This window comes from Puma concolor, chromosome B3 (genome assembly GCF_028749965.1).
Source record: "Puma concolor isolate L17-30 chromosome B3, mPumCon1.1.hap2, whole genome shotgun sequence".
In the NCBI taxonomy this organism is placed as follows: domain Eukaryota; kingdom Metazoa; phylum Chordata; class Mammalia; order Carnivora; family Felidae; genus Puma; species Puma concolor.
Window position 1 is genome coordinate 5,266,251 of NC_141672.1, and position 14,574 is coordinate 5,280,824.

The 14,574-nt window shown below is 35.9% G+C and overlaps 1 long non-coding RNA gene and 10 other non-coding genes across 12 annotated transcripts in view; all 11 read right to left on the reverse strand.

The window, feature by feature from the left end:
* Positions 1 to 14,574, reverse strand: part of LOC147579692 (uncharacterized) — a 129,156-nt gene that overhangs the window by 70,258 nt on the left and 44,324 nt on the right. The window contains exons 10-20 of one of the 2 annotated variants that reach the window (XR_015252024.1): positions 13,809 to 14,031; positions 11,615 to 11,654; positions 10,449 to 10,522; positions 9,511 to 9,572; positions 8,235 to 8,306; positions 7,429 to 7,511; positions 6,522 to 6,577; positions 5,600 to 5,686; positions 4,598 to 4,684; positions 2,096 to 2,172; positions 863 to 933 (exon numbers count right to left, since the gene is read on the reverse strand). This is a non-coding gene — a long non-coding RNA (uncharacterized LOC147579692). The remainder of the gene's footprint in view (positions 1 to 862; positions 934 to 2,095; positions 2,173 to 4,597; positions 4,685 to 5,599; positions 5,687 to 6,521; positions 6,578 to 7,428; positions 7,512 to 8,234; positions 8,307 to 9,510; positions 9,573 to 10,448; positions 10,523 to 11,614; positions 11,655 to 13,808; positions 14,032 to 14,574) is intronic. The other variant, XR_015252025.1, reaches the window with a different exon arrangement.
* On the reverse strand, positions 437 to 511 carry LOC112856660 (small nucleolar RNA SNORD113/SNORD114 family). Its single transcript, XR_003223211.1, has one exon. It is a non-coding gene; the product is annotated as a small nucleolar RNA SNORD113/SNORD114 family (small nucleolar RNA).
* On the reverse strand, positions 4,202 to 4,276 carry LOC112856663 (small nucleolar RNA SNORD113/SNORD114 family). Its single transcript, XR_003223214.1, has one exon. It is a non-coding gene; the product is annotated as a small nucleolar RNA SNORD113/SNORD114 family (small nucleolar RNA).
* Positions 5,183 to 5,257, reverse strand: LOC112856650 (small nucleolar RNA SNORD113/SNORD114 family). The gene has a single exon (XR_003223202.1). It is a non-coding gene; the product is annotated as a small nucleolar RNA SNORD113/SNORD114 family (small nucleolar RNA).
* LOC112856649 (small nucleolar RNA SNORD113/SNORD114 family) lies at positions 6,099 to 6,173 on the reverse strand. The gene has a single exon (XR_003223201.1). It is a non-coding gene; the product is annotated as a small nucleolar RNA SNORD113/SNORD114 family (small nucleolar RNA).
* LOC112856669 (small nucleolar RNA SNORD113/SNORD114 family) lies at positions 7,033 to 7,104 on the reverse strand. Its single transcript, XR_003223220.1, has one exon. It is a non-coding gene; the product is annotated as a small nucleolar RNA SNORD113/SNORD114 family (small nucleolar RNA).
* LOC112856651 (small nucleolar RNA SNORD113/SNORD114 family) lies at positions 7,830 to 7,904 on the reverse strand. The gene has a single exon (XR_003223203.1). It is a non-coding gene; the product is annotated as a small nucleolar RNA SNORD113/SNORD114 family (small nucleolar RNA).
* Positions 9,063 to 9,136, reverse strand: LOC112856678 (small nucleolar RNA SNORD113/SNORD114 family). Its single transcript, XR_003223227.1, has one exon. It is a non-coding gene; the product is annotated as a small nucleolar RNA SNORD113/SNORD114 family (small nucleolar RNA).
* LOC112856648 (small nucleolar RNA SNORD113/SNORD114 family) lies at positions 10,074 to 10,148 on the reverse strand. The gene has a single exon (XR_003223200.1). It is a non-coding gene; the product is annotated as a small nucleolar RNA SNORD113/SNORD114 family (small nucleolar RNA).
* On the reverse strand, positions 11,007 to 11,081 carry LOC112856675 (small nucleolar RNA SNORD113/SNORD114 family). Its single transcript, XR_003223224.1, has one exon. It is a non-coding gene; the product is annotated as a small nucleolar RNA SNORD113/SNORD114 family (small nucleolar RNA).
* On the reverse strand, positions 12,977 to 13,049 carry LOC112856689 (small nucleolar RNA SNORD113/SNORD114 family). The gene has a single exon (XR_003223236.1). It is a non-coding gene; the product is annotated as a small nucleolar RNA SNORD113/SNORD114 family (small nucleolar RNA).

Genomic DNA, 14,574 nt, shown 5'->3' on the forward strand with positions numbered 1-14,574 from the left:
GATGTCCATCGTTCTGCACATTCCACGTTACATCGAGTCAATCATTTGGAAATACACCAATTTAGAATAATGTTTATTATTTTTTTTATTAAAAAAATGAGTAACCTCCTACTTGCTATAGACCCAGAATGAGAACTTCTCTATACTGTTCACTAAAGAGGTGAGGCCCATGAGCCATTCATTCTCCTTAATGGGATTCAGTATATTCAATATACTTGAATAGCTTCTATTGCCTCACCACGTATACTGAGTGCATATGCTCCACGCGCCTCATTTTGACTTATTAATATCTGTACCTTGATTCTTGAATTGATGCATTGATAGTAAAACAATCAAAATTCAAGAAAACAATCTAAGAAAACAGTCCCTTTATATTCCTAAAATCAGTCCATAGAAGAATTTCAAGCAGAGGTAAGAGACCGTATTTCCTTTCCTGTTGGACCTCAGAGTTCCAGACACGTAGTATTCATCGTCCATGACTCCTACGCCACCAGCCGTCATCACTGGTCCATATTTCAGTCTCTTCCTCTTCATTTTCTGGATGTTATTTCATTAATGGCTGAATTCACTAATATTAATTTTGAAAACCCTAAGATTCACCACAAAAATGAATAAGGGACCTTGAATATTCCATATCTGTCCATAGATTCATCTATCATATTGATATCTCTCATTCATTAGTCTTAGTCTATCATAAATGGGTTCATAAACATAATACTTGGTAATACTTCCATATTTATCATCGGCCATGGCTAGCCTTTTGAATTCTATTCATTGTATTAACAATACAGTAAATACCCCCATTTTTAAAGCCTGTCACATGAAAACATGAACTTTACTACTCATGTTGGGCTATGCACACCTGGAACACAGGTGCAACCACAGGGACTGTGACCATGGAAGAATTCTTCGACCAGCCTGAGTATGCCCATCCTGGGGAATAGAAAACAGAGTATGTGATATATGAGACCTGATCTGAAACGATTCTTCTTTTCCACATTTCATTCATCCTATCATTTAGATATTTATTAATTTTCTTTCAGTGAACCAAAGGAACAACCTCAGATTCGAGACTGACCTAAAAACTCAAACTGACTCTTATGTACGAGTTTTTATGACCCTTGGTCAAAGAGGTGACACTGTTGATACGTTTATTCCTTAAGGGGCATCGGTGTTTTCAATCTGTAGTAACAATTCTTGCCTTACCACATACATTTACAGCTGGACAATGCTTCACTCTCTTTTTCTTTATCTATTTGTTTATATTTCACTAGTGGTTCTATTATTGATCCACTTATAATAATAAATCTAAATTGATAAAGACCAGAGTAAGAACATGATCTTTGTATGTTTCTAGTACGTGTCTACAGGAGCACATCCAAAAGGAGGATCTGACTAATTATGTCTTGTGTTGGACCTTAGTACTCCAGGCACATATTATTTACCATCCATATGCACGTGCCACCAGTTGCCATCAGTGGCTCTGGTTTGGATGTCTTTTTCTTCATTCATGTCTGCATTGCTATCAAATAAATCATTAAGCCGTTAATAATAATAAAATAAACACGTGATTCCCAAAACCCAAGAAGATCCTTTCCAATGTCTAAAATCTCTCCAGAGAACCGGGGCACCTGGGTGGCTCTGTCGGTTAAGCATCTGACTTTGGCTCAAGTCACAATCTCACAGTTTGTGAGTTTGAGCCCCGCATCGGGCTCTGTGCTGACAGCTCAGAGCCTGGAGCCGGCTTCGGATTCTATGTCTTCCTCTCTCTGCCCTCCCTCCCTTGCACACGTGCTTGCTCTCTCTCTCTCTCTCTCTCTCTTTCTCAAAAATAAATAAAACATTAAAAATTTTTAAAAATAAAATAAAATCTCTCTGTAGAGTCATTTCCCACATAGACTGATTCTATTACATTAATTTCATTAACAGGCCTCTATGTTGCACTTCACTGATGAATCAATATCATGTTTTGTATCATATTTCTCACTGGGACATAGTTAACTTCTTCAAATTATGTTCCATACTTTTTAATAATTCAATGTATACCTTTTAACAAATGGCCCAATCTAAGATGACTTCTTTGACCAGTACGCACCTTGGTCTCTCTCCAACACTGAAGCAACATGTCGATCTTGATCAGAGCAGAAGCTAAAATCAGCCTGGGGTTCCATTCTGAATAGTACCAAGTAGAAAAGGCGATAACAAGATTGAGACATCCTTTCCATTGATCCATACTTTCCACCAATCATATAGGTAGTCATTTAGTTATTTATCAATGTATGGTAACATTTCTTTTTCCTTCTATAAAGTAATCATCAAATGTCTAAGTTTCTCAGTTTAATAATCGACTTTTCTTATAAAGGTCTCACTTCTTAATTTAGGTAAAATTAGCTATTTAAAGTTACCAAACCATGAGGCACCTGGGTGGCTCAGTGGTTAAGCATCTGACTCTTGATTTTGGCTCAGCTCAAGATCTCACAGTTCATGAGATTGAGCCCCATGCCATCGGCATGGAACCTGCTCAGGATTCTCTCTCTCCCTCTCTCTGCCCTTCCCTTGCTCACGCTCTCTTTTTCTCTCAAAATAAATAATCTTTAAAAATGATAATAATAATAATAAAAACTAAAGTTAACAAAACAGCAGCACTTAGTATTTTCACAATATTGTGTAACCACCAACCACCTCTACCTAGTTTCAAAATACTTTCATGACTCCAAAATAAAATACCATATGCGTTAAGCAGTCTCTCCCTACTCGTCTGGATCTCAGGCCCTGGCAACCACCAATCCTTATTCTCTCCCTGTGGATTCATGTGTTTGGGATATTTCATATAAGTGGAGTCGTGCACGACGTGACCCTCTCTGTCTGCCTTTTATCACTTAGCGTAATGTTTTCAAGGTATATCTGCATCACGGCATTGAAATTGTTTTTTATTTGACTATAGTTGACACACAACTTTACATTTGTTTCAGGGGCAGAACACGTGATCCAATTTCTTTCTATCTCACGCTGTGCTCACCCCAAGTGTAGCTACCGCACAAAACTACTACGGTATCATCGACTATATTCCTTTTATTCCCATGACTCCATAATTAACTATCACTGATCACTGTCTACGTCATCCTTAGTCAAAAATATACAATAGGGGGGCGCCTGGGTGGCACAGTCGGTTGAGCGTCCGACTTCAGCCAGGTCACGATCTCGCGGTCCGTGAGTTTGAGCCCCGCGTCGGGCTCTGGGCTGATGGCTCGGAGCCTGGAGCCTGTTTCTGATTCTGTGTCTCCCTCTCTCTCTGCCCCTCGCCCATTCATGCTCTGTCTCTCTCTGTCCCAAAAATAAATAAACGTTGAAAAAAAAATTAAAAAAAAAAAATAAATATAAAATAGGGGCTCAGTCGGTGAAGCATCCGATTCTCGATTTCAGCTCAGGTCATGAACTCACGATCCCTGAGATCGAGCCCCAGAGTCAGGCTCTGCACTGACATGGTGAAGCCTGCTTGGGATTCGCTCTCTCCCTCTCTGTCTGCCCCTCCCCAACTCGTGCTTTCTCTCTCTTTGTCTCTCTCTTTCTCTAAATAAATAAATAAATTAATTAAATACACTGAATCCATTTATTATCCATTCTAACTTACAGTAGTATTATTTCTATCACTAAATTATACTCCTGAAACATATTACACTGTATGTTAACTAGCTAGAATTTAAATAAAAATTTGAGGGCCACCTGGGTGGCTCAGTGGGTTGGGCATCTGACTTTTGAATTCAGCTAAGGTCATGATCTCGTGATTCATGAGTTCAAGCCCTGCATCAGGCCCCACCTGCCTGGGATTCTCTCTCTGTCCCTCCCCTGCTCACTCATGCGTGCTCTTTCTCTCCCCCTCTCTTCCTCTCTCTCTCTCTCTCTCTCTCTCTCTCTCTCTCTCAAAATAAACAAACATAAATAATAAATAAATAAATAAATAAATATTTGAAGAAAAACTACTATTTCTCCCACAACTTGTTTTAATAGTGAACAATACTTAACCTTCTTCATCTTTATTCATTCATATATACATTTGCATAAAATGTATATTTATTATAAAATGTGTATTTTATAATCTTTCTAGAAACTCATGAATAAGAACAAAGTCATTGTATATCCCTGATATCTGTCTATGGGAACACTTTGAGCAGAGGAAACTGACTAGATATTTATGTGTTGGATGGACCTCAGACTTCCAGACACGTAGCAGTCATCGTATGTGACTCATACGCCACCAGCTGTCATCATGGGTCCACACTCAGGTCTCCTTTTCTTCATTCTCATCTGCATTTGCTTGATGTCAATTTATTAAGCAATTAGTAATAATAAAATGAGTATCTGGGAATCACAAAACTCAAGGACAAGATCCTTAAGTATCCCTAGCATCTGCCTATTGAATCTTTACAGTTATTTGACTAATGATCCTCATTGTGGACAATATTGATTAGTTAACATGTTTCATGACAATGCCATATTTGCCATTGAGCTGTGTTTGGACTTCCTCAAATTTTTAATATGACACTGAATATCCTGTACAAAACACCTAAACTAGAAGGAGAATCTGACTGTCACTCACATTGGTCTCCATCCTCTTACACGCAAGGGGCATCAATGGAGCATCCGATCACGGCCAAACACCTAAGTGAGTTCAAGTGCATCCATGCTGAGGAATAATACAAAGCAGAACAGAAAACGACAAGACTGAGATACTCTCTATCGACCCACACATCCTATCTACATTCAGTGAGTCCTTTAGGAATACAGTGAATTGGGATCATATTTATTATTTTTCTCTTAAAAAATGAACAGTATCAAGTCTAACACTAACACAGAATAGGAACTTTGGCTGTTCTTCGTGGTCTCTGTATCATTCTTAGCCAAAGAGTGAGACATGTAAACCACTTACGTTTTCTCAATGAACTGCAGCGTTTTCTGTATATGTTAATGGCTTTTATCGCCTCACCATGTATATTAAGAGCAAACTTGCTTCACTCTCTTCATTTCAACTTATTTATACTTGTATACTGATTACCGCTTTGGGCTATTTTGTACAGCAAAATCAAAACTCATAAACACAAAACAAGAAAATTATTCTTTTCTTTTCCTAATATTTGTCTATGATATCATGGCAAAAAGAGGCAAGAGATGATCTTTCTTTTTATTGGACCTCAGAGTTTCAGACACGTAATATTCATCATCCATGACTCATACGCCACCAACTATCATCATTGGTCCAGATCTGGGCCTCCTTCCTCCTCATTCTCATCTGCATAAGGTAACTGCCCAATTCATGAATTCACTAATATTAACTCTTAAAACGCCGTGATTCACAAACACCCAAGGATAAGAGCAATGAATATTCTATATCTGCCTGTAGGATCATCTGCCACATTGATATATCTATTTCGTGAATGACCATCAAAGTTCCATATGTGGACTAATACTTATCACGCAGCAGATAAACCCCACATTTATCATTCATGATGGCTGGCATTTCTTATTATATTTCACACTTTTAATAATACAGTGAGTACCTGAAAATAAATTCTCAAAGACATGAACTTTAACTCTTACTCACGTTGGCCTCTATGCTCATTAGACAAGGCAACCACAGAGCTCGTGACCATGAAAGATGCTTCAACCCAACTTCACGCATGTACCTATTCTGAGGAGTACAGAGCAGAGAAGATGATAAAAGAAATTGAGGACTTCTCTAAACGGTCCTGTTTTCCTCATTTCATTTACTCATTCATAAAGGTATTTATTACTTTTCCTAATTTATACACATATAACAAACATAAATATAAATGCAATGTTATGATCCTTAGAAAAAGGGGTAACACCCTTGATCCGTTTATCTCTTAACCTCTATCAGTTTCTTCAGTTTACATTAATAGTAGTTCCTGCCTCACTACATATATATCCATGGTTGATAAGACTTCGTCCATGGTTTTATTTAGTTATAGATTTATTTATTGGTTCTATCATTGATCCATTCATTTATATTAATAATACAGAAATTCACGAATCCATGGTTACTAGAGCAATAACCTTGTATATTGCTAACATCAATCGTGTTGGACCTCAGACTTCCAGACACGTAGCAGTCATCGTATATGACTCATACGCCACCAGCTGTCATCATTGGTCCACACTTGGATCTCTTTTTCTTTATTCGCATATACATTTTTTAAAAGTTAACTCATCAGTTCACTACGGTAATTAAGTAACTAACTATGAATCACAAAAGCCCAAGGACAAGGGCCTTCGGTATCCCTATCATTTTTCTTTAGAATCATTGCCTCGTTAAAATGCCACCCATTATTCATCCTCATTGTTGTACAAGTAGATTAATCAACATCATGTTTCATAAATTTCCAATTTCATGACTGGGTCATGACTGGTCTTTTCTCTTATATTGAATACTTTTTTTTAAATATTACAGAGAATACCCTAAAGAAACCACCCAAAGTGAGATGAAAACATTGACTATTACTCACGTTGGTTTCCATGTTCCTACAGGCATACTATTTAAACCACCTTGGATGTGTCCATTCTAAAAAGTAGAAAGCAGAGTAGATAATAACATGATTGATACATTTTCTCTATTGATCCTTGTGTCTACATTTCATCACCCGGTAATTAAGCTGTATATTAATTTGGGGTAATATGCATTTTACTTTTTATCGAGAAAAACATTGAGCTTTCCATTAACCCAGAACAAGAATATTGGCCATTGTTTATATTATCTATAACATCGTTATCTAGAGGTAACACCTTGAACTATTTCTCTCTTATTCTTGTCTTACTACATTTTTCATAACTGTACAATGCTTCACCCCTTCATCTTCTTTTATATATATTTCTATATTGATCTTTTTGTTGATTCACTTACTACAATAGAATCAAAATTCATGAACATAAGGACCCCCAAACAAGATCTTTGTGAAATCCTAAAATTGTCTATAGGATCATTTCCAACAGAGATAATCAACTAGATTTCGTTTTACGCTGGACCTCAGAGTTCCAGACACGTAATCATCAACCATGAGTCATACGCCACCAGCCATCATCATTGGTCCACCCTTGGCCTTTTTTTCCATGTTTATCTACCTTTGTTTATTAATTAATTCATCAAGTAATAAATAATAAAATAAATACCTATAAGTAAAAAAAAAGAAAAAAAAAAACCCTAGACTACAGGTCTTGAATAGTCCTATCTGTCCATACAATCATTTACTATATCAATATATGTTCTTGATTAATCACCCTCAAAGTTTCATATGGGGATTAATCAATATAATGCAATGCAATATCAATTCCATATTTATCAATGGACCATGGGTGGCTTTCTTTTATTATATTTCATAACTTTCAAATACAAAGTATATACCCATAAAAACTCACATTTCTATACACCAAACACACAGAGACAAGCAGACACCTTGTGACCATGGAAGAATCCTTAAATTAGCTCCAGGGCATCCACTCTGAGAAGTGCAAAACACAGAAGGTGATATTAAAAAAAAATAAAACAAAACAAAAAAAAACCCTTAGACCTTATTTTCTTTGGCTTTGCATTCCACGTTTCATTTACTCAACCACTTAGGTATTTCTTAAGTTACATGTTTTACAATCCTTTCCTTATTCATGTTTATTTGTATTTGATTATTGATTCTTTCACTTCTCTATACTAAAAGAATTAAAATCCATGAATACAAGGAACAAGAACATGATCCTTGTCTGTTGCTAACACCTGTCGATATGGTCACTTGCAACAGAGAAAAGAGACTAGATTTCTTATTTTGTTGGACCTCAGAGTTCCCGACACGTAGTATTCATCATCCATGACTCCTACGCCACCAGTGGTCATCATTGGTCCAGAACTGGCACTCTTTTTCTTCACTCACTTCTACATTTATGAGTGATTATCAATAAATCCATAACTATAAAATATCTATGAATCAAAAACACTTGAAAATAAGACCCCCAAGTATCCCTAACATCTGTCCATAGAATCACTGCCACCTCCTTGAATATATATTTTATCAATCATCTACCATGTTGCAAACACTGGTTAATCAATATAATGTCTCATGTCAATTTCATATTTATCATGGGGCTGGCTTTTTTTTATATATTTAAATATTTTTAATATTACAGTCAACATGCTAAACAAATCAGCAAAAATAAGATAAGAACTTTGTACTCACGCTGGTCTCCATCTCCTACATATAGAGCCTGTAACCATGGCAGATGGCTTTCATCACCTTGGTGTGCCCACTCTGAGAAGTACAAAGCAGACAGAACAGAAAAATAAACCAAAAAAAACAAAACAAAACAAAAAACTGAGACACAATCTCTCCACCTCTCTATGCAATCCTTGCATTTAACCTCTTATTTAGTGAGTAATTTAGGTATTAATTATTTGGTGGTAATATGTATTAATATTTCTCTTAAGAAAGTGAATATCGGGGGTGCCTGGGGTGGCTCAGTCAGTTGGGCGGCCGACTTCGGCTCAGGTCATGATCTCACACTCGTGAGTTCAAGCTCCGCGTGGGCTCTGACGGCTCGGAGCCTGGATCCTGCTTCGGATTCTGTGTCTCCCTGTCTCTCTGCCCCTCCCCCACTCACACTCTGTCTCTCAAAAATAAATAAACATTAAAAAAAAAAAAAAAGGCGAACGTCAAATTTGCCACTGAGCCAGAACAGGAACAATGATGGTTACTTGTACTTCCTGTACCATCATTAGCCAAAGAAGTAACACCTTTGAACCATGTCTTCTTAAGCAGCTCAGTGTTTTCAACATATATTAACAGATTCTCTTCCTTCATGACACATTTTCATAATTCGCCAATGTTTCGCTTATTCATATTTATTTCTATTTGTTTATTGGCTAGTTATAATTTTAATATAGCCAATAATAATAACAGAACCAGAATCCGTGTGCACAGAGGCCAAGAACATGATCCTTGTATATTCTTAACATCTGCCTATAGGATCATTAACAAAAGAGGCAGTAGACTAGATTTCCCTATGTGTTGGACCTCAGAGTTCCAGACACGTATCATTCATCATGCGTGATTCATACGGCACCAGCCTCATCATCGATCCAAGCTTGGGCCTCTTTTTCTTCATTGCCATCAATATTTATTAACTAATTTACCAATTCCCTGGTGATAATAAAACAGACACCTATGAATTAAAAAAATAAATAAAAAGAACTAAATGTCCCTTCCATCCGCCTTAAACTATCAAATGTCCTTCCATCCGCCCATACAATCACTTACCACATCAGTATATTTCTTATATTAATTATCTTCAATGTGTCATACATGGTTTATCAACACATTGTCTCATATAATAGCATATATATACCCAATATCATTGGGCCTCAGTTGGCTTTCTCTGCTCGTACAAAATACATCTTATTAAGGCACTTTTTAAAAAGTAACCATTCAAACTAAAACCCCTGTAACCATTACTCACATTAGTGTCTGTGTTCCTGACAATGGAGGCAACCACAGAGAATCAGCTTAACTGCATCCATTCTGAGGAGTACAAAGCAGGAGAAATGATTTTAAAAATTGAGACAGTCTCTCCATTCAGCCTTGCTTTCACACTTCATTCACTCATTCATTTGATTATTATTTTTTCATAATATTTACACATTCTCCCCTTAACAAAATGAACAACCTCACCCATGAGACTGGTCTATAGCAACAAAAGTGACCATGATTAATCAGTGCCTGTATGATCCCTGCACAGAGATAACACAGTTGGTCCATTAATTCTTAATGGACTTCTGTGATTTCAATTCATATTAATAGTATTTCTTGCCTCACCACATTTTTTTTTTTTTGGAGTTTAACAATGCTTCTTCTTTTTATATTTACTGATTTATATATTTCTTTATGGTTCTATCATTGATCCATTTATAAATATGAAATCAAAACTATGTACATGTAGGAAAAGAACAAAATCCTGTGTACTCCTTACATCTGTCCACGGAATTATTTCCAACAGGAGGAACACACTATATTTCTCATTGGTTGGACCTCAGAGTTTCAGACACGTAATATTCATCATCCGTGATTCATACGCCACCAGTGGTCATCATTGGTCCAGAACTGGCCCTCTTCTTCTCCCCTCGTTTCCACATTTGCTTATTGATTAATTCCTCATTTCATTAATAATTAAGTAAATAACTCTGAATCACAAAACCTTAAGAATAACAGTCTTAAGTATCTGTAATATCTACCTACAGGATCATTTACCACATTGATGATATCTCTCATTAATCATTCTGAATTTTGCCATCGTCAACACACTGCTCATGGCAATGCCGTATTTACACTAGTCCATGGTTGGCCTTCTTGGACCTTTAAAAACCTCTCAGACCGAGACCAAGATTTGACGATACTCACACTGGTCTCTATGCTCCTAGGCAACAAACAGCTCATGACCATGGAGATGCTTCAACTGGCCTGGCACATCCATTCTGAGAGTACAAAAACAGATGATAAAAAGACTGAAATATTCTCTCCATCCATTATCCTTACATGCCTCCTTGCATTTAACTTGTCATTTAGATATGTATTAAACTGTGATGCTTTTTTTCTTGAGATAACAAACAACGTTGAACAAGGCCCTGACCAAACAAGAAAATGGACTATTATTTACACCGTACATATATTAACCTTAGCCAAAGAGATAATACCTTTAGGACGTTTACTTCCTAATGGAATTCAGTGTTTTCAATATATAAATATTATTTCTGACGTTGCCATATATTTTCATAACTGGACAAGGCTTCACTTTCTTGCTTTATTTATGGACTTGTTTGATTCTTTTTGTTGATCCCTTCACAATAATAGAATCAAATTCCATGAACACACAAACTAAGAACAAGAACCTTAAATATTCTTAGCATCTGTCCATTGGATCATTTCCAATAGAAGGTATAGACCAGATTTCGTATCGTGCTGGACCTCAGAGTTCCAGTTTCTTAGTATCCACCATCCAGGACTCATACTCCACCAATCATCATCATTGGTCCAGGATTGGCCTTCACTATGTTCAGCCATATGTACATGTCTAAGTGATTAATTCATCAATTCCCTAATAATAATAAAATGCCTAAAGGTCATGTAAACTTGAGACAAGATCCTTGGATATCTCTAACATTTCTGTACAGAATTACATCCCCCCGACCTCCCTGATATATATCTTTCACTAGTTGTCCACAATGTTTCCTGTATAGATTAATATGATACTTCATATTCACCCCATTTTACTATTTCACTGTGACCAAACTACACCTCTGTAAATAAAGGGAGTTTTAAATCAACTGTGACTCAAAATTCAAATCGAATAATACGTTTTCCATTCATTAATTGAATAACTAACTGTGAAAATGAATAAAATCGTTTTGCTTTCTTCTCCTTAATTGACCACAGATGTGCTCAACTGGCCCACACATGACCTTCATTCATTTTATTAGTATATGTAGCCATTTATTCCCTTTCAATAACGGAGTTAACACCCATGACAAACCACCAAGCCAAAAGCAATTACCTTGACTGTTACTTACATGTTTCTATACTCCATAATTGATTCATCGTTCATCCATTCTGTAGAGTATAAAGCAAATATGAAAAAAAAAAGGTTCAATTATGTAGATGATAGGTGGACCGATAGATATAGAACAGTCTAGATTCCAATATTTTAATCGCGTTCAAGTCAACAATAAATGATTAGAAATAAACCTTAGTGCTCATTATGTATTAAAACTCTGAATAGCATATTTATTGCTTGATTGATTCAAGCATTAAATTTAACTGATATAATGAATGCCTTGGAAACCAACACCAGTTAAAAATAATAAGAACCACGACAACCATTCCTATCTGTTTATACGCCCCCTCCTCAGCCAGGCAAGAGCTATATCTTTCTTCTAAACGAATCTTGCTTGGAAAGAACTATATTAATCTGAATCCTAGATTCAGGCACATTCTCAGCAATTGCCCACGCTTGTCCCACCTTTCTATAGGTATGTATTAACATAGTCACATATGGAGTCACTTATCTTGTGCTGTTTTAAAGAAATTGCACCAAGCCACAAAAAGAAAGTCAATCTAAGCATATTCACCATTCCTAAAATCTAAGAGCGTAAGTCTTATTTTCTTTATCTGGAGAGCAGTTTGGTAGAACTGGATTAATCACTCTCCTTGTTCCAGAACACATGCTCCTCATGGTCCATGCTTTGTCTTCTTTCAAATAATTGATTAATATATTTACTTGTTCTTTTATTCATTTTTAATAATATCATTAATATTTGTGAATCCACAGAAACAAGACAATATTAATGCCTGTCCATATGCTCCTTAGGCACAGAAAAAAGATCAGATGATTTTTTTCCTGTTTTTTTTTTTTTTAATTAAAAACATAGTGAAGATCGTTGGATTAATTGTAACTGGCCATGTGACACATTCTCAACAAAAGTCCATGTGTAAGCCCTCTTTCAATTACGTAGTTATTTAATTGATAATTAATTTTAAGTACATGTTTTGCTCTTCTTTTAGTAAAACAAAAAAACAACAACCCAACCCAGCAAAACAACATGGGTTCTTACATCCATTTATCTAAATTCTCTTTACCCAAAAGGGTCAGCTTTAATCCATTTATTTTACTGGAACGCAGTGCTTCAGAAATTTATTAACATTGATTTTTATATTATATATATTACATTACATACTCTCCTATTTGGACCAGAAATAACCCATTTTGTCTTTATTCATTTATTTGTTTCTTGATTTATTCATGCATTGATTTATTCATGCATTGATTTACTGAAAATACAATACTTAAAAGCCCAAGAGCAAACTCCTGAGTATTTTTAACTCCTAGAATAAACTCATTTCCCATAGAGACCAAAGAGAGGAATCTTCTTGTAATGGACCTCAGAGTTATAGGGTTTAATCAAAATCCTTGATTTCAGACACCCCAGGGTACTCATCATTGATCCATTTTTTTCTTCATTTATACCTTTGTTTATGGATCCATTCATTGATCCATCAACAGTGATTCATCAACAGTAATAAAATCAATGTCCATGACTTCAAAAAAAAAAAAAAAAACCAAGAACAAGATCCTTGGATATGACCAACGTCTATTTACAGACTCTTTTCCAATAAACTAAAAATATCCTTAGTAGTGGCCCTCAGTGAGGTATGTATGGGTTAATTAACATCCTTGCATCTTATTCCAACCGTCTGCCATCTTTCTGTGTACTCCTTCACCAAGGAGCTAGCCAATAGCACTTTGCATCAGAATACGAATGCGCTATATTGCATTCTCTAATATGGTCACTATAAGCCACATGTAGCTACTGGGTACTTGAAATGGGGCTAGTGCAACTGAAGAGCTGAATTTAAAATTCACTGGACTTTAATTATTTTAGATTTAAATAGCCACATGTGGCTAGGGACAACCACGTTCAACAGTGCAGTCGTAGATTTTAGTACTGGATACAAGTTGAAGCCAGACGCAGTGCAAAAATAAGATGGATTATTAATCTACTTTGAAAATGAATAAAATGTCTTCTGTCTTATTTTTAACCCCAATTGTACTGAATCAGGTTAATCATAATCTTTGCTTCATAGCACATTCATATCACTGATTTCTCTATGACTTCATTTAAATAATTCAGTGAACACTAATGAAAAATTCACCCCAATTGACAAGATCTTTTGCCTCTTCTTTACTTTAGTCATTAGGTTCCTTACCCAGAAAGATAACAGCCAAGATCTTCATCAGTAGAGACTGGTTAAATCAGCCATGGTCTCCATTCTGGAGTCAAGTGTCAATATTCGAAAGAATGAACAGTCCAGATTTAGATTGATTTAAAGGACAACAGTTGTGTGGTACAAAATTAATCAGGAAGCTGATTCACTTCTCACTGTCATCACTGATCCAAGAACATCACTCCTTTTTAATTTGCTTATTTAACTATAAATTTTAAATAATACAATGAACACTGTTGAGTTCATCACATAAAAATAAAAACTATTGCACATATCTGTCTACACACCCCTTATCCATATAGGCAAGAACCTAGACAATCCTTTTGAAGAACTCAATTTGTGTAGAAATAGATGACATTAAATTTGTGACTCATGGCATATTGTCACCAAGATCTATGCTTTCACCCTACTCATATGTTAATTCAATTGTTCATTGTTTTATTTATTCATTTATGGAGTGCCTTGTGGAATAGTTGATCATACATTCAAGTATACTAACACACACACCTATACACACACACACAAACAAAATGGTAAATCCATGAACAACCCAGAATAGAAATGCTCTTCATGTACAAGTGACTACATGCCCATAACCAAGTTAGGAACAGAGGATCAGAAGTATAGATAAGGATTATTTTTGCTTCTTACTGGGCCACATTTTGCCCCCTTTTAAAAACTGTGATTAGCATTTAATCCACTCAAATGTAACAATTCATCAATATCTGGAAATTAACTAATATTAGAC